At 48.2% G+C, this 22,304-nt stretch overlaps 2 protein-coding genes across 11 annotated transcripts in view; both read right to left on the reverse strand.

Annotated features, from left to right (window-relative positions):
- Window positions 1-8,876, reverse strand: part of LOC125946889 (uncharacterized) — a 790,862-nt gene extending 781,986 nt beyond the window's left edge. The window contains exon 1 of the mRNA XM_049671060.1: window positions 8,823-8,876. The gene's annotated coding sequence lies outside the window, so the exon portion shown is untranslated. The remainder of the gene's footprint in view (window positions 1-8,822) is intronic.
- The window catches only part of LOC125946888 (uncharacterized), a 985,317-nt gene that overhangs the window by 570,420 nt on the left and 392,593 nt on the right, over window positions 1-22,304 (reverse strand). For 7 of the 10 annotated variants that reach the window (XM_049671053.1, XM_049671052.1, XM_049671050.1 and 4 more), the window contains exon 1: window positions 8,755-8,872. The exons of 1 other annotated variant lie outside the window; for it this stretch is intronic. The gene's annotated coding sequence lies outside the window, so the exon portion shown is untranslated. Of the gene's footprint in view, window positions 1-2,727; window positions 2,815-8,754; window positions 8,873-22,304 lie in introns of those variants that run through there. 2 more of the 10 variants (XM_049671058.1, XM_049671057.1) reach the window with 2 other exon arrangements.

A 22,304-nucleotide genomic window follows, 5' to 3' on the forward strand; every position in this document is an offset into this window, starting at 1 on the left:
GGCCGTTACTGCCGATTTTGACAGCCGTTTCTTATTCTTCGCGCAATGGTAATGCAACATTTCCATAGCTCGACAATGGTTTTCAATCGACACGTATGTTTAGGCACATATCTCCGTAAGAGAAGCGGTAGGTTAATGCGGCTGACCACCTTCGGCGACAGCACATATAGGTATGTGTATAACGCGTCATATCGGCGCTCATCGCTTGTTATGCTGACACTGTACACACGAAAGAATGGTCTTTTTAAAAACACCGATGGTAAAGGTGAATTACAGAGTGATTTATCCTCGTTAGACTTGTTGATTCCTAAGCCCAGACGGGCCGATAGAGTGTAGACGAACTCGGCGGGTACGTACGGTAGGCTTAACCTTTGGTTGAAGCGAACGATCTAGGTGTGGGTACCGGGCGAATGCGAAAATGTTTGTATTTGAGCTTCAGAACCTTTTAACTATTAATTTTAGTACCGCAGGGAAAGTGGAAGCGCACGAATCACCGCAGCTTTGTGGTCGGTGCGATAATGTCAATCAGCGGCAGGCTTTCTGAGGTCCGTTCGAACGCATTTTGAACGGCTGCTCGGTTTCGTGTTGACTGTACAACACTGCGACAACTCGCAGTCATCGATTGCGTACAAACTACTAGAAAACGAGGCGTTATCTCCGTTTGCGTAATTTCGTTCACGAATACAGCTATCCGCACAGTCAAAAGGAGAATGTACAACGCGAAAGTGATCTGAAGTGTCGCATATGCATGGCTAGCATCACGCACCTTTATTCCAAGCTGCAACACGGCCGACACGAAATCGACATTTATGATCCCAACTTATAGCGCTATATTTAGGACAGGAGTCTGTTTTTTGGACAGGAGATGCCCATAAAATTGTATCAAGTATCTAATATTCAACAACGCCTATACTCCGGCAGTGCGGCACAAACGAAACCAGCGTAGTCTCCAGTACGAGCCAGCGAACTCCAGCGCGTATACAACGCACACCAGTGCGCCTCATCGTCATAGCAGTGAAACCAGCGTCTCGTCCAGTGTGACCCAGCACTTCTCCAGCTATCTCACCAGTGTCGCAGTGACTCCCGGTGACTCCCAGCGTGCGCCAGCGTCCCCAGTGCCACCCAGTGTCAAAAAACGCGCTGGTTTCACAGTGAAAGGCACTGGAAGACGCTGGTTTTTGCAATAGGGAATTGTTGGGCGAGTTGGTACATATTAGCGAACATTGTTTAACTGTACCAACAAACGGACCACGGAATATGTGGTCTTTGTGGAATAAACATTAGCTGCAAGTCTGCACCCGTCCTTGTTCTAAGCTGTCTCTGTTTGTCCGTTTGCGCAGTTAAACGATGCTCGCTGACTGTATAATCGCTGTATGCATATCCAGCTTCCATTTTTCTTCTATCAATTTAGTGCTGAAGAAAAAAGGTTTTCGTATACAGGGCCTGGGTAACGTCCAACTGTTCCGATCTAGTTCTATTCCAAGTCTGCCATTACCCCTCCGTGATAGGTCAAAATTACTGTGTCTCCGCCGGAATATGCGTCGGACCTTCCCAAACTGGTGCGGCCCGAGCCGTTTTGACTTATCCCGCCAGCCTTATGGCCCGTTCGCAATAAAAACATATTAGAATAGTTTACGTTATCCCGGCACACATCTTCTAAACTTGATTGATTGACTGAATGGTCATTTGTGGTCATATGATTGGTGCCTTGATGAACAAAAAAATTGCACCACTCATCGAGCTATGTAAAGATTCCCAACTGAAACAGAGTACATCTAAATTGACATCCCAACATGTTGAGTTTCGAAAGATTCGCCCAACGCCATATGCTCAGGTATATAGAGAGGTACTGCGTCTAATATAGCGATGCAGATTGAATGAAACAGGAGCTCAGAGAAAACTTTCAGTAAAAGAATAGGTATCAATATGCTCAGCGGTGAAGGCCACGGTGCAACAATGTTTTTTTTTTTTGTTACCATCTAAAAATGCAAGTACGCGTTAAGTACACTTTGCGTTGACCAGAATGTGCTCCTTCCAAAATTTTACAGCAGTACTGAGCACTACAATACTCAAAGAAACAATTCACTGAGGCAGCTCTAGTCATAAATTCCGACAAAAATATTGTAAAGCTTAGCCCTTTCGCTGACCTTTCGCTGAACATCAGGCTGTCATTTCAAATATAAATACAGATCTTTACCGAGCAACCGTGAAATACTCTCAGTATTGTATTCTTAAATGCCAGTCCTAGAAGTGATAATTCCACTCTTCGTTCTGTTCACGTGCGGTAAGAGAGCGTTCGTATATTGAGTGCTCTATGATAAAGTGCTAAATATTCGTAATAATAAGGACACTGGAAGTTGACTCAAAAGTTTTGTGTTACTTTTTCCATACAAGAGTACTGTGACGGTGGTAATGCAGTCACGCTTACTTTTAGTTAGTGCAATGTTAATTTACTTTCCCTAGAGTGTAACAAACACTTCATTCAGTTGATAAGGTTATCAGTATCAGCAATAAATGAGCGAGATGTTTGTTTCACCCAGGAAAGATTCTACGTTTTCTTTCTGGTGCACTTGCTTAAAATTTTGTCTGGCGAGATCATTCAGCGTGCGAAAATAAAAATAAAAACAATCTGACCGGTTTTTACTGGGTGATAATAAAATTTAATTCCACGTTTACTGTACCTCATAGAAAAGATAATTTAAAATACCAGAGAACGTCAACTATTACCTTTTAAACGCCCTGATGCAGGTTTGGTATTCGAAGCACACAATTTCTGTCGAAGGCAACAGCTGCGTCAGAACACCGTCTATTTCCCTGACCAAAAAGGAAAGTGCATCGCTTAGCGGTTCTAGAATGTCAAAGAGATTACTCCCTGCCATTACAACTTGACAAGAGCATTTTTTTTCTTTCGGACCTTCGCCTATATCCTTTTTTCGTTATTACCCGCATAATCTCTCATGATGCTCCGTTAAACCATTGTGATATTTCTTTTTTTTTGTTCTTGTTCTCATTCTTGTTGATTTGCATGTATTGTCAGTTACTTTTATTTATTATTTATAATTTTGCTATATGCTTTTTTTTAGAAGTCTGTTCGGTATTGCTACCAGAAAGATGCATTTTGTCTTGTTTAGCGCCCGGCGGCTGTAGCTCTTGCCGCATTAGGTGCCTGGTAAAGTTGCAGCCGAAGTTGTTTTTTGACGTTGCCTATATTCCATGCGTCCCGCCTTTTTCTTGCGTATAGTATATCAACAAGCAACGACGTGCACCGGAGGATGCCGTTCTTTTTTTTTTTTTTGGCTGCTCTGTTTAAGCCGGTTGGAAAAAAAGGCAGCATGCTACTCTGCTTGCTTCTCGGCCATGGTGGTGGAATAGATACGTGTATAACGGCGCCCGGACACTGGTTCTTTCCAGGTTCGTAGATTCTCCGTCTCCTGCTTCTGGCGCTAAACGATAGGGGGCATATTTTTCAGCACGAAAGCGTGGAATCATAGGGAGCGAACTCGCGAGCGTGTCTTAATATGGGAAAATGTTTCGACAAAACAAATATACGGAGCACAAACAGCAGACTAGTAAATCCTCTTCTTCTTGAACGCAAATTTGTAACTTTTTTCACGAGCCTCAGACAAATACCTTCGGGGGGTAGAAGGCCCCAGTTCTAGAACTTTACGATGCGGCTTCACGGTCGCACGCGGGACGAAGTACAAAAAAGCAGCTTCGTAGCGATTCACGGTCGCGCTCGCAAATTGGCACTGTGAGTAGCGCTTATCATTGTTATTGGCATGGTGACGGTTACAAGAACGTTTATTTGTCCTCAGAAACTCGCCAGTATCCTCCTTCAGCACACTATATTTTAGGCATGGAGTGGTGCGTAACACCAGCAATATATATATATATATATATATATATATTGAAAGACGGAAGACGACCACGACAGGCAGCCCTGGCCGACCCGTTTATTCCACAGGCACGGCCCAGGCTCACGCACGAAGAAGAAGAACGGGGATGATGATGGCTATATACAAATGAGAACGACGAAGTACGTTAAATGTGCTTACACTAATCGCCCCCCCCCCCCCTCGTGGAACCGGCCAACCAGGCCGCCATTCAACGATTGGCTGAGCGAGGAATAAAGGGCTTGATGCGGGAGACGTGAACCATTTCTGCACTACGATGACGGCGGTCCGCGACGGATTCAAGCGGAGTGACTAGATAGTTCACTGCGGAAGCTTGTTGTAGGACTATGTAGACCAAATGTACCGGTGAAGGAATTTCTCGCAAAGTCCTGTTCGAACCGGTGTCCATAGAAGGACTTGGTCTCCAGGATGGAAGGCGATGTTGTGGCGTTTACTGTCGCAGCGACGCTTTCTTTCTTCTTGGGTTGCTTCGGTGTTGCGAGGAGTAATTTCACGGCAATGCGCGACTTGAGCAGCAAACTCTTCTGCGAGGTAGGAGGCAGATCGTTCATACACGTGGAAGAAAGGGCTGTAACCGCTAGCTCGTTGTGTCGCAGTATTATAAGCGAATGTAACAAAAGGAAGAATGTTGTCCCAGTTTGTGTGGTCAGGATGTAAGTACATAGAAATCATGTCAGAGAGGTCGTGGAAGCGTTCAGTAAGGCCGTTCGTTAGCGGGTGATATGTAGAAGTGATTTTATGCTTCGTATTAGTCTCCCGCAACACTTCCTCGAGGCCGTGGGACGTGAAGGCTTTGCCACGATCGGACAAAAGAACGCGTGGAGCACCATGGTGCAAGACTATGGATCGCAAGAAAAAGTGAGCAACCTCAGAAGCAGCACCAGATTAAATAGGTGCAGTCTCGGCGTATCTTCCTAGATGGTCTACCGCAGTGACGATTCAACTATGACCGGAGGGCGTCAACGGCAAGGGACCGTATTAGTCAATTCCAACGAACTCGAAAAGCTCGGTCGGACATAGCAGAGGCTGAAGAAAACCGGCAGGAAGGAATGTACGCTGCTGACACAACGCGCACGAGGCAGCGTATTTGGCTACCGTTGTGGACAATTGGCCAGAAGCAGCGAGTCTTGATGTGATCGTACATCTTGTGGAAGCCTAAGTGACCGGTGGCAATGTCATCTTGAAATGTTTCTAAAACTCCAAGACGAAGGCAGCTAGGTATGACTGGGACCCACTTGTTACCCGTGGGATGATAAATATAACGATCAAGCACCCCATCTCGAACGCGAAATTGGCGAAGCTAGCGTCGCAAGCGGTTGTTGGGTGACTTAGTTAAGCTGCAAAGGCGATCAATCAGAGTTCGACAGTAGGAGTCTGCGCGCTGAAAAGAAGTAGAATGGGAGCGTGAAGAAAGCTGAGGACCCAATGTACCGGTGAAGGAATTTCTCGCAAAGTCCAGGTGTTCAAACCGGTGTCTATAGGAGGAGTTGGTCTCCAGGATGGAAGGCGATGTCGTGGCGATGTCGTGTCGTGTCCAGTGACATTAGCGTGAGCTGGTAGGATGTGGGCGTTGCGCCAGAGCGACGGGTTAGAGACGCGGAATACGCATGATCGATAGAAGGCGAAAGCGGGCATCAAGACAGTGCGTCTGCATCATGAAGACATTTGCTAGACCTGTACGTTATCGTGAAATCATATATTGTAAGCGCAGTATCCAGCGTCCCAGGCATCCTGACATGTTCTTCATAGATGACAGCCAACACAGAGCGTCATGGTCGGTGATGATGGTGAAGTGGCGACCGTAGAGGTACGGACGAAACTTCTGAATGGCCCAAACAGGCCAAACAGGCGAAATGGCCAGGCATCATGCTCGGTGATGGTGTAGTTCCGTTCAGATGGCGAGAGGGTCCTGCTGGCATACGCCACAACCTGTTCTTTAGATGCGGGGCCCCGTTGCGGGAGCACTGCTCCGATGCCTTGTGCACGTGCGTCAGAGTGGGGTATAGTGGGCGTTTTCTCAGCAAAGTGGCGAAGCACCGGTCCTGAAGTAAGGTGTTTCTTAAGGGCTTGAAATACCGGCTCACAGTCTTCGGGCCATGTGAAAGAGGCGCCGGTGACCAGTAGCTTATGTAGAGGAGCTGATTTTGTACCAAAATTGCGTATAAAACGGCGAAAGTAAGATGCCAGGCCGAGAAAGCTGCGCAATGTATTTTGATTCGATGGGCAAGGAAACTGAAGCCCAGCAGCAATCTTGTCAGGGTCTCGTTGGATGCCATCTTTTAAAACGACATGACCCAGAACTTTGATGCTTCTGCTGGCGAATGTGCACTTTCTGGTGTAATTCTGGAGGCTAGCATTTGAAATGAATTGGAGGACTTCGTCAAAAATCTGCAGGTGTTGGCTGATGCTGGAAGAAAAAAAACAACGATATCATCCAGATAACAGAGGCAGGTCTTCCATTTGAGGCCACGAAGAACAGTGATGATCATGCGCCCAAACGTGGCTGCAACGTTCAAGGCCAAATGGCATTACATTAAATTCATAAAGTCCATCCGGCGTGGCGAAAGCGGTTTTCTGTTTGTCAGTCTCGTTCATGGGAATCTGCCAATATCATGATCGCCGTTCAAGGCTGCAAAAAAAATTGCGCTCCTTCTAGTGTGTCTAAATAATAGTCAATTCGAGGCGTGGGGTACACATCGTTGCGTGTAATCTTATTAAGCGCTCGATAATCAAAGCAATAGCGAAGGGAACCATCTTTACTCTTCACCAGAACGACATGAGAAGCCAAGGAACTGGATGAAGGTCGTATAAACTTTCGTGCTAGCATGTCATCAACGTTTTCTTCAATTACCTCCCGTTCCGACTGCGAAACATGGTGTGGGCGACGGCGTATAATTGCAGAACCTTCGGTTTCGATAAGGTGTGCAGCCATGGCAGTCTGGCCCAGAGCGTTGGCACAGCTATCAAAGCAGGATCTGTTCTTAGCCAAAAGGGCGATTAACACTTCTGACCGGGCAGCGGTTAGGTCAGAACCAATTATTGCTCGGAGAGAAGAAGAATCCAAACCTGAGGCTGGTACTGGCGACGAAGAATGGGAAAGTGCTGCGACAGAGATCAGTGGAGTGTCCGTGAAGGTTGCCACGGTCATCCCATTTGGCAACAGCACATGATCTGGAGTTGTATTGTAGGCGCACAGGAAACCTTGGCCACAAGAAAACTGGACGAGACAAGGGGCGACTAGAATTCCTCGTGAAGTGCAGCGTGAAGAAGGGGTAACTAGTGCGTCTCCATCGGTTACCTGGCTGGATGGGACAGTTACAGCGTGTTCGTGACCAGGGTGCAGGACGTAGTCTGCAGCCAATCAATAGCTAATCAATAATCAATCAATTCCAGTAAATGCTGGGGATGACTTGGTAGTACTTATCCTAGCCCAAAAGCCAGGACTAGCTAGGTGCGCATCAGCTCCGCTGTGTCTTTCGCATTACGCCTCCAGTGCAAGCTACGCATTTTTTTTATTCCATGCCACGCAATGTGTAATCTCATGAAATGTTTGTTTATCCCCAAGAAAGCCAAAACCTTTTTCATGCGATTTTTATTTCTATGCACTAAGCAGCTCACAATCTATGCCGACATGCGACCACCAGGTCAGGAAGATATCCATCGTAGGACGTATACACAACTGAGATGTCGCCACAAGGAAAAAACGACGAAGTGCGCGCTCGAAGGCACTGGCGCTCTGTCACGAGCGCGCCTCACAGAACGAACGCCTCGCCAGTGTTTTCTCCTACGCCTGGACTGTATGCTGTCTACTAATACGTTTCTGTTTCCTTGAGTGTAAGAAATCGTCGGAACAAACTACGGCTGAAGAGACGCAACAATAACCATGTAACAAAGACGAAGGCGATGTCTGATATTTGTCGGAAGGTAATCATACTTGAGAATTGCGACGAAAGGTCCAACCACAGAAAAGTAAGACACGTAGGAAGCAACATTTTGGGACTCTGTATCTCTTGTGTCACAGTAGGACACACCCATTATAGAGGATAGAGCAGTCACCCAGTGACATATACTGACTGGCTAAATTAGAGAAAATAAAGTAAACAAAAAAATCCGGTAAATATAATTCATCATTTCAATAAATGATTGGTGTGCTTTAGCGATGTCTGTGAGTCGACAAAATATGTTCGGGTTTTATGCAGGAAGTTATATTATGTTGCGCGAAATAGAGTTGGGCCAACTTGGCCAGTGTACGAGATTAATATAAGCCATTTTGTGGGGACTTTCAGATAGACGTTCAATATATATCTACAAACATGTTCAGCAAGATAGTGACCGATCCAACTGCCAGACTGGCATTCGAAACGCGGGAAAGTAGGAAGACGGTGTTTCACCTTAAAATGTATTTCATAAGCTACTGAGTATCTGTCGCAAAGACAGGTCGATAGCATCTATCGATGTTGCGACTTATTGTATTCAAGTATATTCTGGTGTTCCAAAGGGCTTGTTGTCCTGCCGCGCGATTCTCGTGCCATATATTGGCGACATTTCTGCCTCTGTGGCATCGTCCTTTAGAAATTTCACTGATGGCTACATTTTTTCACAGTGATAGCTAGTGAAACTGATTACAGAATCATTCAGAAGCATTACGTCTTGATAGCATATGGATGTGCCCATTGGTATATTACCCTATATATTACCAAGTGCTTTCATGCCACTTTGACTAGGAAGAATGCCTAATACCCCCACATGTACAGCACTAACAAAGTTGTTTCGCTAGTTCTATGGAACGTAACTTCTAGAAGTAATATTTATCTAGAATGAAGACCATGAAAATACTTACCTAATAAGAAACAGTAGCGCTCTGATTTGAGGCGTCGCTTTTGAGCTGCCAGTGATTCAAGCTGCGACTTATAAGGCAGAGAGCTGAAGGCTACGTGTCTTCCGAGCCCACTTGTATGATACCGTGCATGAGCACGGTGTATCAACCAAAACAACAAAGCAAAAAATGCTGCGGCACACCGAAGTACCTGTACATGCGAATAACCTTTCAGCATAAATCTACATACATTTTCAGCGAGATAATAATCAGTCACAAAGAAGAATAAAGAAATAGCTTCTGCTACAAGTTGTTAGTGCTCTGTTTTAAAATTGCATTGCTTTGGAAAACAAAACAAAGAAGAAACAGTCTGGTACTGCCACGTTGGTTTTATATGCTTGTAGGCACAAATGACCTAATCTGATTTACCGCTCTTAACCACACATGTATCAGTATAAATTCACACACCATCTATCGTATTGTGTAACGCGTTTCTATCTCATTAGTGCAAGCGTTTCTGATGTACATGCTAGCGCGTTTTTTGTATATTGCTGAATAAAGCGAAGGAAAGCGCTGCTGATTTATGTGAAGAAGTCATCCCTTAGCCACCACGTTAGACCACGCAGAGCAAGCGGATATTTTATAGAACATTCTGTATCCTAAGCTTGAAGATGCGTGCGCGCACTTTTTGTCAATCGATTGTTACGCCTCTAACACATGTATCTCAAAGCACTTGCTAGCGCGAGGCCCTTAGATACAGGTGTTTTAGGTTGACTTTAATCAAACTTCTGTACTGGGGGAACCTCGTTTTAAGCCAACCATCGCAAACGTACTATATATATATATATATATACATATATATATAAATACCGCATGATAATTTTTCAGTTGTGCGGAATTAATTTTTTAATCCCCTGTTGCAGATAACATGACCCAAGTCCATGAACTGGATTTTGGAGGGCGGCTTTCATTACTCGCCCAAGAAATCGAACTATATTTTAAATATATTCAACGAAAAAGAAACTCGACAAATACTTTCTTATTTAATTACTTTCCAACAAATATTGCACTCTAGGAATTGAAGCTGGTCAGTATCCACGTAGAATGAATTTCCAAAATCACACAATTTGGGGACGTGAACCATCAAACTTACCGTAAATGTTCTACTTACTTTTATTCAAATACAAATTATATGGACACTCCTAGCGCATTTCTGCCGTTGCCGTGATGTTTATAAAGTCCAATGAGGAGAAAATCGTTGCCACACGACATACGCTCTGTGTGCGAATGAAAGCGTACGAAGGTGAACCGGCAATCGTGGCTCAGTGTAGCGCACGCGAGGGTGGAAGGCAGTCCGGGAGTGCGCGGTCGCCTTTCGCGGGGGTGTGGGAACGGAGAGGGAAGGGGGGGGGGTGCATTCTGCGCCGTCGGCTGCTGCTTACAGCACGGCCGCTGGGGCGCCGTATCCTGAAAGCGATCTGCTATGCAGGCGAAGTGCGCGCCCGCACGGGCCTCATCTTCACAGCGATCTGCGATGGGGACAAAGTGCATGCGCCGAGTACCGGTAGCTTAGTATGCGCTCTGCTTTCGACGTTTAGTTCGCGCGGAAGCGAGGCGAGAGACAGCGCGAAGGTCAATTTGCGCCGTTGCTGCACGAGCGCTTTGTGAATCCGGCGTTTTCACAGCCAGTTTCCGCGATCATCGAGCGAGATGTGTTCATGTTTACCTGTACGCGTGTGACACCGTGTTAGTCTATTTAGTTAGTAAGCAAATGCTTACTACCTTATACAGCCAATTAAACTATTGTCCTTGCTTCCTATAGCCCTTTCCTAATTGGCTGTCGCGATCGATGCTTTGCCTTTCGGACGAAACTGCGACTTTTTGTTACAAATCGCTCCATATTGTATTCTAACTCAAAAGTAATTGGAATGTTCGGGTATTTGGTCCCACAGTTCAAGAAATAATACTTCAACACTGGTGTCATCCTGGAGATTATTTCCGTTACATACGTCTTGCAAGCACACCCACTGCTGCAGGAGCTAGATGTGGGCGAGTTGGTGTAACATAGTTGAAGAAAAAACAGCGCGGAAAAAGACGAGGGCGAAGAGAAGACCCGCTGCAGTTCATGAATGCATTATATGCAGTTTTATGTAAATAAGGTATTCAGATCATTTTTAATAAGTTGAATATGTGTTCCGATGACTCGAGCTATAAATGTAGGCCGCATCGAATAATTCGCATCAAGGACAGGAATGATGCCGCTGGCAATTTTTTTAATTACTCAAGAAATCTTGAAAATGATCAGCCCGTTTATATATATATACGAGGTGTGTTCAGAAAGAAACCGAACTTTTGCTATAACGGAGGAACGTCGGCCGCACCGCCGCACTGCGCGACGCGATACGACGTGTGACCGCTGCTTCAAGGCTCCCTCGACTTCCGAGTTACAGCTTTCGCCTCATTGTCATACTGAGGGACGGCCTGAATGTGAACAAGGTCAGTACACTACGCCTTGAGCAAGCCTTGACCATGGCGACAGTCTTGGCTCCGGCCGAAATTGACGAGAACACGATGGGCACTCCGCACGAGAAAAACGCGGACGCGTACGCCAGAGTGCAGCAAATCAGGCTCGGCGAAGGCACGTTTGGGGTGGCGGCGTACCTGGTCCCACCGGAGAATACGTGTTAGGGAATCATAAGAGGAGTCGACGTGGAAGCCAGCGAAGCTCAACTCAGAGCGAGAATTGTAAATCATCGGAATCCGGGTGCTTTGGAGGACAGGCGAATCAAGAACAGCACGGCGGTGGTGGTGCTTTTCGAGGGCATGAAAGTGCCCAACTACGTGGCATACGGGGCGAGTATCTGTCACTGCATGCTCTACCGACGCCACACGGAAGTCTGGTAAGAGTGTGGAGGACTGGGACACCGGGCTGACGTGTGTCCCATCCCGGGAAGCAAGTGGCGTCGCTCCTGCGGCAAACGATCGCCGGCGGAAGATTGCCGGTGCGATTCAAAATGCACGTTGTGTGGTGTCCCGCATCCCACGGCGGCCAAGGACTGCAGGCACAAATTTCAAGTTCCCTATATCGTCAGAAGACGACTGCGAAAGTGGCGCCGACGCGCCAAGCAGCTGCAGCTGGGGACCGACGTCAACACGGCGGGCAGCAGGAGCCGCTCGCGTACACCAGCAGTGCGGGAGCGCAGCATTGATAGAAACCCCTCCCGCACGCCAGTGGCGCGGAAGTGCGGCGCAATCAGGAACCGCTCTCGATCCAGAGGGTGCTCGATGTCCAGCGTGAGGATCCAAGAGGAGCCTACCTGGCCAGTCGTGTCAAAGGGAAGACGAAGAAGGAGCCGCAGAGACCCAAGGAGTTAACGTGGTCGACTTCGCTAGAGCATGGTAATAGGTCGCACGTGGAGGCAATACTTAAGGAAGTTAAGGAGCTTAAAGAGGAGGTACGCCGACTCAAAGCCGCCAAGGCAAACCCCATGCTCGGTGAAATAGAGGCCAGCAACCAGACCTCAGAGGCAGTCGAACAGATACCCCGCGTGGAAGGAGTAAAGGAAAGCGTAAGGCCCCCCTTCCCAAGGAGGAGCAACAGAGCGACTCGGAAACGTCTGAGGGAGAGGCTCCGCAAAGAAAGATGTTGGAGGAACTACTCAAGAGAAGTAGAGAAAATCAGGAAAGCGTAAAGCTTTTGCTGCAAAGAGTAGCGGTACCAGAGGAAAAGGTGGCGATTAGGGCCAAAGCCAAGGTCCGATCGCAAAGCAAGACAGCGAATCACTCCGAGGATGCTCCGGGCGCGGAGCAAGGCATGGTAATGTAGCATCATGACGGGCGATCACAAAGATCTGATAATCTGGCAGTGGAACCGCGCTAGTTTTCAAAGGCACAAGGCTCCACTGCGGCAGTTTTTGAAGAATCAGGTGGAAAAGCCGCAGATTTTATAATTACAGGACACACTTTGTGACGTGTCTACCCTCTCTGGCTTCAAAACTGTGTCGGTCAGGAACGAGGGAGGAAGAGGAGTAGCCACGATGAGGAAAAAAAATTTACCCTACATTGAGCATCAAGTTCATTCTGGACGGGGTAAGATCGAGGCCCCTTTCGTTGAGGTTATACCGCACGGGTGGCTTAAGCAGAGCGTCTTTGTGCTTAATGTCTATAGCGCACCGTCAGACCAGAGACAGACGTTTAAGTCTCTGCTTAGGAAGGCGACTTCAATAGTCGAGCACTCTACCCTGATAGTTGCCGGGGACTTTAACGTCCCTCATAGTGCATGGGGCTACGTCAGACAGACGCTAAAAGGAAATAATTGGGTGAGGATCCTGGATGATCCGGCGTTTACAGTAATCACGGACCCGGGGTTCCCCACTAGGCTAAGCGCCTAGGTTGCGCGAGACACAACTCCTGATTTGGCATGTCTAAGGAACGTGGTAACGTCCTGTAGGCCAATAAGCAGGAAAATCTGGGCAGTTACCGCTTCATAGCGGCAGTAACTTTGAGGGTGGATGCCCGACCGGCCAGGGTATTTCGAGTCATGGACTGGGATGAATATATATAACTTAGGAAGGAGCGAACTAGCACATTTTCGTCATTTCGCGAGGCTATTGACTCGCTCATGGAGGACGTAGATAGGGCTACTGAGATAGTAAAAACCGAAGCGGAGGTCCCAAGAATGTACCCACACTTAGTGCACCTGCTGGAGGCCAAATCCTTGATTCTGATGAAGTGAAAAACACAGCGACCATGCCGCAGGCTGCGGAAAAAGGTTGCGCAGCTTAATAGAGAGATCGAAATATATTGCACGGAACTGAATAGGCTACAATTGGACGAGGTCGGCGCGGCAGTAGACGGGTCCATGCGCTCAGGAGGGAAGTGGTACCTCCTCAAGCACCTCCTGGGTGACGCGCAGACTAAAAGGAATCAAAGGCAAACACTTAGTAAAGTCATACACAGGGACAAACAGGAGGGAAGTACTGAACAGTCGCTTTTGAATGCGGTCGCGGATAGATACCTCCCCGTAGGGCCGACGCAGGAAGATGATTATCCGCAGATCGAGTGTGCGATGGTAGAGTAGCTGGACGCGCCCTTCACAGAATCGGAGATCAGTGCGGTGGTCCTCCTTTTAAACAGCAGATCGGCTCCGGGTCCGGATAAGGTTCCTAACAGGCTATTACGTAACCCGGACGATAAGACTATGGAACTTACTAAAGACGTCAACAGGGTATGGGAGGCAGGACAGGTGCCCGACGGATAGAAGGAGGCATCGGTGATACTCATCCCAAAATGTGGAAATCCCCTTGATTTGGACAACATGAGACGAATATCACTAACCTCGTGCATAGGCAATGTAGCGGAGCACGCGCTTTTGAACAGGGTTTCCGGGTACATAAAGCGCATGGACCTCTTCCGACATAATATGGTGGGTTTTCGGCCCGGCCTATCGACGCAGGAGGTTATGCTAATGCTGAAGGAGCAAATCTTCTATAGCGGCACTCGGGACGTGAGAAGGATTCTTGCCCTGGATCTCACTAAGGCGTTTGACACAGTATTACATCGATACATACTGCAGTGCAGGCCACGGCCGGGATAGGCCTGGGCGTCATATTCCAGGTCTTTGTCAGATCCTTTTTCATTAATAGAACCGCTACTACTCAGGTGGGGCAGACTCGGTAGCCCCAGGGATCAGTCATTTCAGCACTGCTCTTCAATATAGTCATGAAGGGCCAATACAGTCACGAAGGACCGGGGCATTGTCATGATGCAATGTCCAAGCCTTATTTTCCCACAATTCAGGCCTCTTACTGCGCACAGAACCTCTCAAACGTGCTAGGATTTCCTCGTAAACTTCTTTGTTTACCGTATGACCATGTGGAACAAATTCCTGATGGACAATGCCAAAAAACACAACCAACCTCACCTTCATTTTTGACAGACTCATGCGTGCTTTTTTTGGACGAGGAGAACCTTTCGCCGACCACTGCGATGGTTGCACTTTCGTTTCAGCATCATAGCCATAAACCCATATCCCATCGCCTGTTATGATGTTCTTAATAAAGTTTTCATTGTCATAAGCAGCGGCGAGCAGTTCCTGGCTGATTTCAACGCGGGTCTGCTTGTGTTCGCCAGTCAACAAACACGGCACGAATTTTGCACTGACACGACGCATCCCAAGTTTGTCACTTCAAATTTCATGACGCTGATGCCCACTTCGTCAGCGACTTCTCTAACAGTGAAACGACGATTTCCATGAATCACAGTTCGAACTCTCACGGCTTGGTCATCATCTGTGGTAGTGGAAGGTCGTCCAGGTTGGGGTCATCACCGACAGACATTCTTCCGTCTTCAAAACGCTTTAACCAATAATAGCACTGCGTGCGACTGATACAGCCCTCCCCGTATGCTTGGCTAAGCAACTGAAATGTCTCTGTGAAAGTTTTCTAAGTTTGCAGCAGAACTTCACAAACACACGCTGTTCTTCCAATTCATTCATTGTCCCTTTGAAACCAATCCGAAGAACAGCTTGTTCTTGGACCTACTTCAGCGGCTGTAGCTCGCCAACTAATGGTCAGCGCAAAACACGGCAAATGGCAGTTTGTTGTCTAAACCAGCCGCCACATGCGCGCTTTTTCAAAAGTTCGGTTTCTTTTTGACCACACCTCGTATACATGTATATATATATATATATATATATATATTTATTGTCACATTGTAGTGACAGTGAAGAACACAGTAGCGTCAGCAGTGAATCGCGGGACTAGATCCTTATTGGGGGAACTTGTTCCTAGCAAAGCAAGTAACACTCAGGCGCAACGATAGTGGCGCGCAAGGTTGGCGATCGTTGTAAATATGATGAGCGCGTCAAGCGTGTTGGCTTTTACACTTGACTCGTCGAAGGTTCCAGCTTGATCGGTGTCAGCGTGCATTCAAGAAAATATTACACAGTACATGTTGCACGCACAATCAGATAACAGAAGGTTGGGTGAGAACAAACAGATAGAGCAAACCCTAATGTTCGAGAAACTTCCGATACATGAAGGCGCGTCCTGCTCTGAGCAAGAACGTGGAACACTTGTTAGCCAGTAAAAAGCGGTAACCCTAGAAAGATAAACACGTACACATGTAAATGGCCCCCTCTTATCGAGCGTCGTCCGGAGGCTCCGAACAAACCCAACAGCGAAAAACAAAAATAGCCGTGGTGAATAAAAAAGACAACAAAGCAGCAAAGAAAACAAGTCACAGAGTTAGTTTAAGTCACAAGAGGCACAAGAGGAGGCTTAAGATAAACAACTTGAACAATTTAAGGGTTCGAGTGCCGCCGCTGTGATTGCGAAATGCCATCTTGCATGACCTTATAATCCAGTGCGCCAATACGTCGGATGATCTTGTAGGGTGCGATATAGCGTCGGAAAAGTTTCTCGCTAAGTCCTCGTCGCCAAATTGGTGTTGAAAGCCAAACAATGTCGCCAGGTAAGTACTTGACGGAGCGTCGCCGGAGATTGTATATGTCGGCTGTCGGTCCTCTGCTGGTTCTTGATGCGCATGCTGGCGCGCTCCTCGAGATTTTCTTCGTCGGTGACGTGTTACAGCATGGCGTCGAGAGGCGTCGTCGGGTTCCTTCAGTAAACCGCAGTGATCTGCGTTGTTTCTCGCACCACCATCTTGTAAGCTAAGGTTACGTACGGAAGGACGGCATCCCCCGTCTTGTGCTCGACATCGGCGTACATTGCTAACCTGTCGGCGAGGGTATTATTCAGCTGCTCCTTAAGTCCATTCGTCTGCAGTTTGTAGGCAGTTGTCCTCCTGTAGATTGTCTGGCTGTATTGTAGAATGGCTTGGCTGAGCCCTGCTGCAAAGGCCGTTCCTGTGTCGCTGATGTGAATTTCTGGGGCACCACGTTGCAGCTGGATGTTCCTGGCTAATAATCTCGCCAATATATGACCACACTACCTTTGGCAGGGCTTTCGTTTCAGCGAAGCGGGTAACGTGGTCCGTTGCCACGATGATACACTTATTCGAGGATGTTGACATCAAAAAGGGCTCCAATAAGTTGCTTCCGATTTGTTGGAATGGCCGACAAGGATGTTCGATTGGCTGTGGCAATCCGGCTGGCCTCGCTGCTGGTGTCTCGCATAGCTGACAGTCTCCGCATGTCTTCACGTCAGCGGTCAGGCGATGTCAGCGGTCAGGCGCGCCGAGTAATACTTCTGTTTTCTCCTCGATAGCGGTAGGGGGAAACCCGGGATGCCCGGCTCTCTGATCATCATGCCGCGCATGCAGTATATACTTCTGGCATCTGTGCTGCAGGCACAACGAAAAGATGTTAGTTTGTACGGACTGGTTAAAAGTTCTTCTTTTCGAAGACATCGTTCTGTAGCGAAAACGACGACAATCAACGACAGTACTCAGCAAGTCTTATTAGTTCCGCATCTCCTAACTTCTTTTCGGCCAAGTAGTCGGCGCTTATGGTCCCTAGGAAAGTGCCTTCGTCTTGGGCGCCTTGCTGCGGCGGATCAATGGGGGCGCGAGGCAGGCAGTCGGCATCAGAGTGTCTTCAGTCGGACTTGTAGAGTACAATGACGTAAATTTCTCGCAGTCTCAGGCTCCACCGTTGTAGGCACCCTGAACGGTCCTTTAAATTTACCAGCGAAGAGAAGGATTGGTGGTCGCTCGCGAATTTATAGGATCTACTCTGCAGGTAAGGCCGAAATATTGCGGTAGCCAAAATATAGCAAGAAATTTCCCAGGGTAACATAATTGGCTTCGGCTTTCTTATAGTGCGCGGCTAGTACAAGCTATCACCCTTTCAAACCTCCCCTTCCTTTGGACAAGCATGGCACCAATGGCTACGCTACTTACATTGGTCTTGCTTTCCGTATCGGTGTTTTAATCGAAGTGGAGGAGTATTAGGGGTGACTTGAGGCGTTGCTTAAGCTTTTCTAACAATTCGGCTTGCATCGCTTACCACTCGGACTTGATATCCGATATTGCGAGATGCGTTAATGACTCAGCCATGCGAGAAAAGTCCTTGACGAAGCGTCTATAATAGCCGTACACGCCTACAAATCTGCGCAATCCCTTCTTCTCGGAGGGCTGTGGAAAGTTAGCGATGGCAGATGTCTTGCGTGGATCAGGACGAACTCCAAATTGGCTGGAGACGTGGTCAAGAAACAAAAGCTCATAGTAAGCCAACGGCATTTTTCCAGCATCAGAGTGAGCCCTGATTACTTAAGGGCCTCTAGTATTGTGCCGAATGGCCGAAGGTGATCGTCAGAATTCCCAGCGTAGACGACGACATCAACGCAGTAGACGAGCAAGGTCTGCCACATCAACCCTGCTAACGCTGTGTTTATCAAAAGCTGGAATGTTGCAAGCGCCTAGCACCGCCCGAATGACGTGGCTTTAAACTCGTAGAGTCCGTCCGGTGAGATGAAGTTGGCCTTATCGCGATGGCTCTTGTCAACATTTATTTGCCAATCATGAGGGCTATCGACAAGCAGTACTTAGTGTTGCAGACCAGGTCCAATGCGTCGTCTATCCGTGGGAGGGGGTACACGTCCTCATTTTTAGTCTCGTTAATCCGACGATAATCGAGGCAAAACCGCAGGGTTCCGTCCTTTTTCTTCAACAAGACTACATAAGAAGTCCAAAGCCTCTTCAAAGGCTTTACCATTTCGTCCTGTAGCATTCCATCGACTTGTTGGTTAATGGCAACTCGTTCCCCTGTCGAAACTCGGTACGGGCTCTGTCCGAGTGAGCGAGCGCATTCAATTACTATTATGTGATGCGTAGTGACTGTCGAATCATCAAGGATCTTCGAAAAGAATGTTTCCTGACTTGCCCGTAACTTGCTTCGTTGGACCGGGCTGGACCGGGTTGTAACTTGCTTTGTTCGAACGGGTTGGACCAGTGTATGGTCGTGGCTGGGGATGAATTACAAGAAATGATTGAGGGCCTTAACAGAGAAAGTGTAAGAGTGGGGTTGAAGATTATTATGCACAAGACAAAGGCAATGGCAGTTTATTGTCTAAACCAGCCGCTACATGCGCTCAGTAGCCACAGCGCGCTCCCTCTGCCGGTCGGGGCGCTTTTTCAAAAGTACGGTTTCTTTTTGACCACATCTCGTATACATGTATATATATTGTCACATTGTAGTGACAGTGAAGAACACAGTAGCGTCAGCAGTGAATCGCGGGACTAAATCCTTATTGGGGGAACTTGTGCCCAGCAAAGCAAGTAACACTCAGGCGCAACGATAGTGGCGCGCAAGGTCGGCGATCGTTGTAAATCTGATGAGCGCGTCAAGCGTGTTGGCTTTTACACTTGACTCGTCGAAGGTTCTAGCTTGATCGGTGTCAGCGTGCATTCAAGAAAATATTACACAGTTCGTGTTGCACGCACCATCAGATAACAGAAGGTTCGGTGAGAACAAACAGAAAGAGCAAACCATCGCAAACGTACTATATATATATATATATATATATATATTATAAAGTAGATTTATTGAGGTTCGTAGCGACAGCCGGTCGTAGGATGCACCGAGCACGGTCCTCTCGCTCGAGCTTCTGCTGCGCGCTTGATGCTGCCGATGCTGCTGACTCTGCGCCGACGTTCGCCATCTTCCTTACAAGGGCCACGCGGAAATAAATGGGCCATCCTGGCGACATAGTTGTCCGGAAGAACGATAGAAAGGTGATACGGCTTGAGGCGCTGAAGGTGAACGACTTCACGGTTCCGACGTCGCATGTCGGACGGAGGCGTGAGTGGCTCAAGCAGGTAATTAACGGGTGATGTTCTCTCGAGAACGCGGTATGGCCCGTCGTACTTCAGAAGGAGTTTTGAAGCGAGCCCAGGCGTGTGGTGTGGCACTAACAACCGGACGAGGGCGCCCGGGAGAAAATTGGGAGTCGAGTTCAGAACGTCGTGAACGGCTTTTTGACGGTTCTGGTCGTCAGAGGTGAATTGGCGGGCTAGCTGGCGACATTCTTCGGCGTGTCTGGCTGTTTCCAAGATCGGCAGGCTTTCGGATGGGTCCGGCCGGTAGGGCAGGATGGTGTCGATTGTGTGCGAAGGATGACGGCCGTAAGGAAGGTAAAAGGGTGAGAATCCGGTAGTGGCCTGAGTCGCGGTGTTGTAGGCGTAGGTGACAAACGGAAGAATTAGGTCCCAATTAGAGTTATCAGGTGAGACGTACATGGCGAGCATGTCAGCAAGAGTTCGATTGAAGCGTTCCGTGGTCCCTTTAGTCTGTGGGTGATAGGCGAAGCATTTACGATGAACAATAGCGCATGCAGCAAGCAGTTGTTCGATGACTTCAGATAAGAAGGTACGGACTCTGTCGCTTAAAAGTTCACGTGGACCCCCATGACGAAGGTGAAAACGGCGTAGTATGAAATTGGCGACCTTCTGCGCCGTAGCATTTGGTAGAGCAGCAGTCTCCGCATAACGTGTTAAGTGGTGTACCGCAACGATGATCCAGCTGTTGCCGGTGGGAGTCAACGGAAGTGGCCCGTAGCGATCTATGTCCACGCGATCAAAGGGCCGGGATGGGCATTGTAAAGGCTGGAGTTCACCGGCGGAGTTGTGCGGTGGCGCTTTGCGGCGTTGGCACTCATGACAAGAGCGGACGAAGTGGCGGACGAAATTGTACATTCCCCGCCAGTAATGGCGGTGTCGAAGTATTTCGTAGGTCTTGAAGACTCCCGCGTAGCCACACTGAGGGTTGACGTGGAACGAGGAGCAGATCTCTGACCGCAAGGTTCGCGGAATGACGAGTAACCATGTGCGTCCCTTCTGGGGCATAGTTGCGTCGATACAGTAGCTGGTCTCGAATCGCAAAATGCGGAACTTAGCGCCGAAGCGTTCGTGACGCTGGAAGTTTTGCCGTATCCGAGAGAAGTTCAAACAGAGATGCAGTCCAGGGATCATTACGCTGTGCAGCAGCGATAGTCGTGACTGGCCTTCGGGGAAGCGGTGATCAGGATAGCGCGTCAGCGTCGGAGTGCTTTCGCCCGGAACGGTAAACCACGCGGATGTCGTATTCCTGAATTTGCATTGCCCAGCGGGCAAGGTGGCCCGACGGGTCTTTTAGCGTCGACAGCCAACATAGTGCGTGGTGGTCGGTCACTACGTCAAAAGATCGGCCGTATAAATACGGGCGAAACTTGCCAAGCGCCCACACAATGACCAAACACTCCTTTTCTGTTAGGCTGTAATTGGCATCCGCCTTGGTTTACGTGCGACTCGCGTATGCTACGACGTATTCTGTGTGGCCAGGTTGACGTTGTGCCAACACAGCATCAAGGCCTACACCACTTGCGTCAGTATGAAGTTCAGTTGGCGCTTGAGGGTCAAAATGGCGAAGAATGGGTGGCATCGTGAGAAGACGCGCAAGGTTGTGAAGGCGTCCTCACACTTAGGAGACCATGCTGAGAGATCTCTAGAGCCACCAAGGAGCTACGTGAGAGGTGATATAATTGGCGCAAAGTTTCGAACGAATCGCCGAAAGTAAGAACAGAGGCCGATGAAACTGCATGGCTCTTTGATAGTGGTAGGTTTTGGGAACGAAGTAAGAGCACGTAGCTTCTCGGGATCCGGGCGAATGCCCTCCTTTGACACGACATGGCCTAAAATTGTGAGCTGACGAACAGCAAATGGACATTTCTTCAGGTTAAGTTGCAACCCGGCGTTGGTCGAGTAAGTGAGTACGTGCTGGAGGCGGAGCAGGTGCGTTGCGAAATTAGGGGCGAACACCACAATGTCGTCAAGATAGCAGAGACAGATTTTCCTTTTCAGGCCACGCAGAACATTATCCATCATTCTTTCGAACGGAGCAGGTGCGTTGTAAAGTCCCAAAGGCATGACGGTGAATTCATACAAGCCGTCTGGTGTAACAAATGCAGTTTTCGGGCGATCGGCCTCTGCCATCGGCACCTGCCAGGCCTGACCGCAAATCCAGCGAAGAAAAGAACTCGGCTCCCTGCAAACAGTCCAAAGCATCACCGATGCGTGGTAATGGGTAGACGTCCTTCAGTGTGGTCTTGTTCAACCGTCGAAACGCAGAAGCGGATGAACCGTCTTTCTTCGTGACTAGTACCACGGGAGAGGCCCATGGGCTCTGTGAAGGTTGAATGACGCCCCGACGAAGCATGTCATCGAACTGTTCCGCAATGCCGCGACGTTCCGTAGCGGACACGCGATATGGTCTTTATCGCAGCGGTGAGTGAGATCCAGTGTCGATGTGATGTTCGACTGTCGATGCACTGCCAAGAGATGCTTGCGCAACGTCGAAAGAACGGTGGAAGTGCTGAAGGATTGCGAGAATGATGATGTATGGTGTTTAATGGCGCAAGGGCCAGATATGGCCAAAGAGCGCCAGGCCAGTGTTCATGAGTTGACAATGGAGCAATGAATTGCGAAAGGTAGATGTGTAGTGGCTGTAAAAGGGCCTAAAAACAATCGCTGTAAAATACGTAAAATGTATATGTAATAAAATTATGGCAATGGCTAATGAGGTGCACTATGATCACGAAAGAACAGATTGCAAGATAATGACGATAGGCGAAAATATA

Source organism: Dermacentor silvarum, chromosome 7 (genome assembly GCF_013339745.2).
Source record: "Dermacentor silvarum isolate Dsil-2018 chromosome 7, BIME_Dsil_1.4, whole genome shotgun sequence".
Taxonomy (NCBI): domain Eukaryota; kingdom Metazoa; phylum Arthropoda; class Arachnida; order Ixodida; family Ixodidae; genus Dermacentor; species Dermacentor silvarum.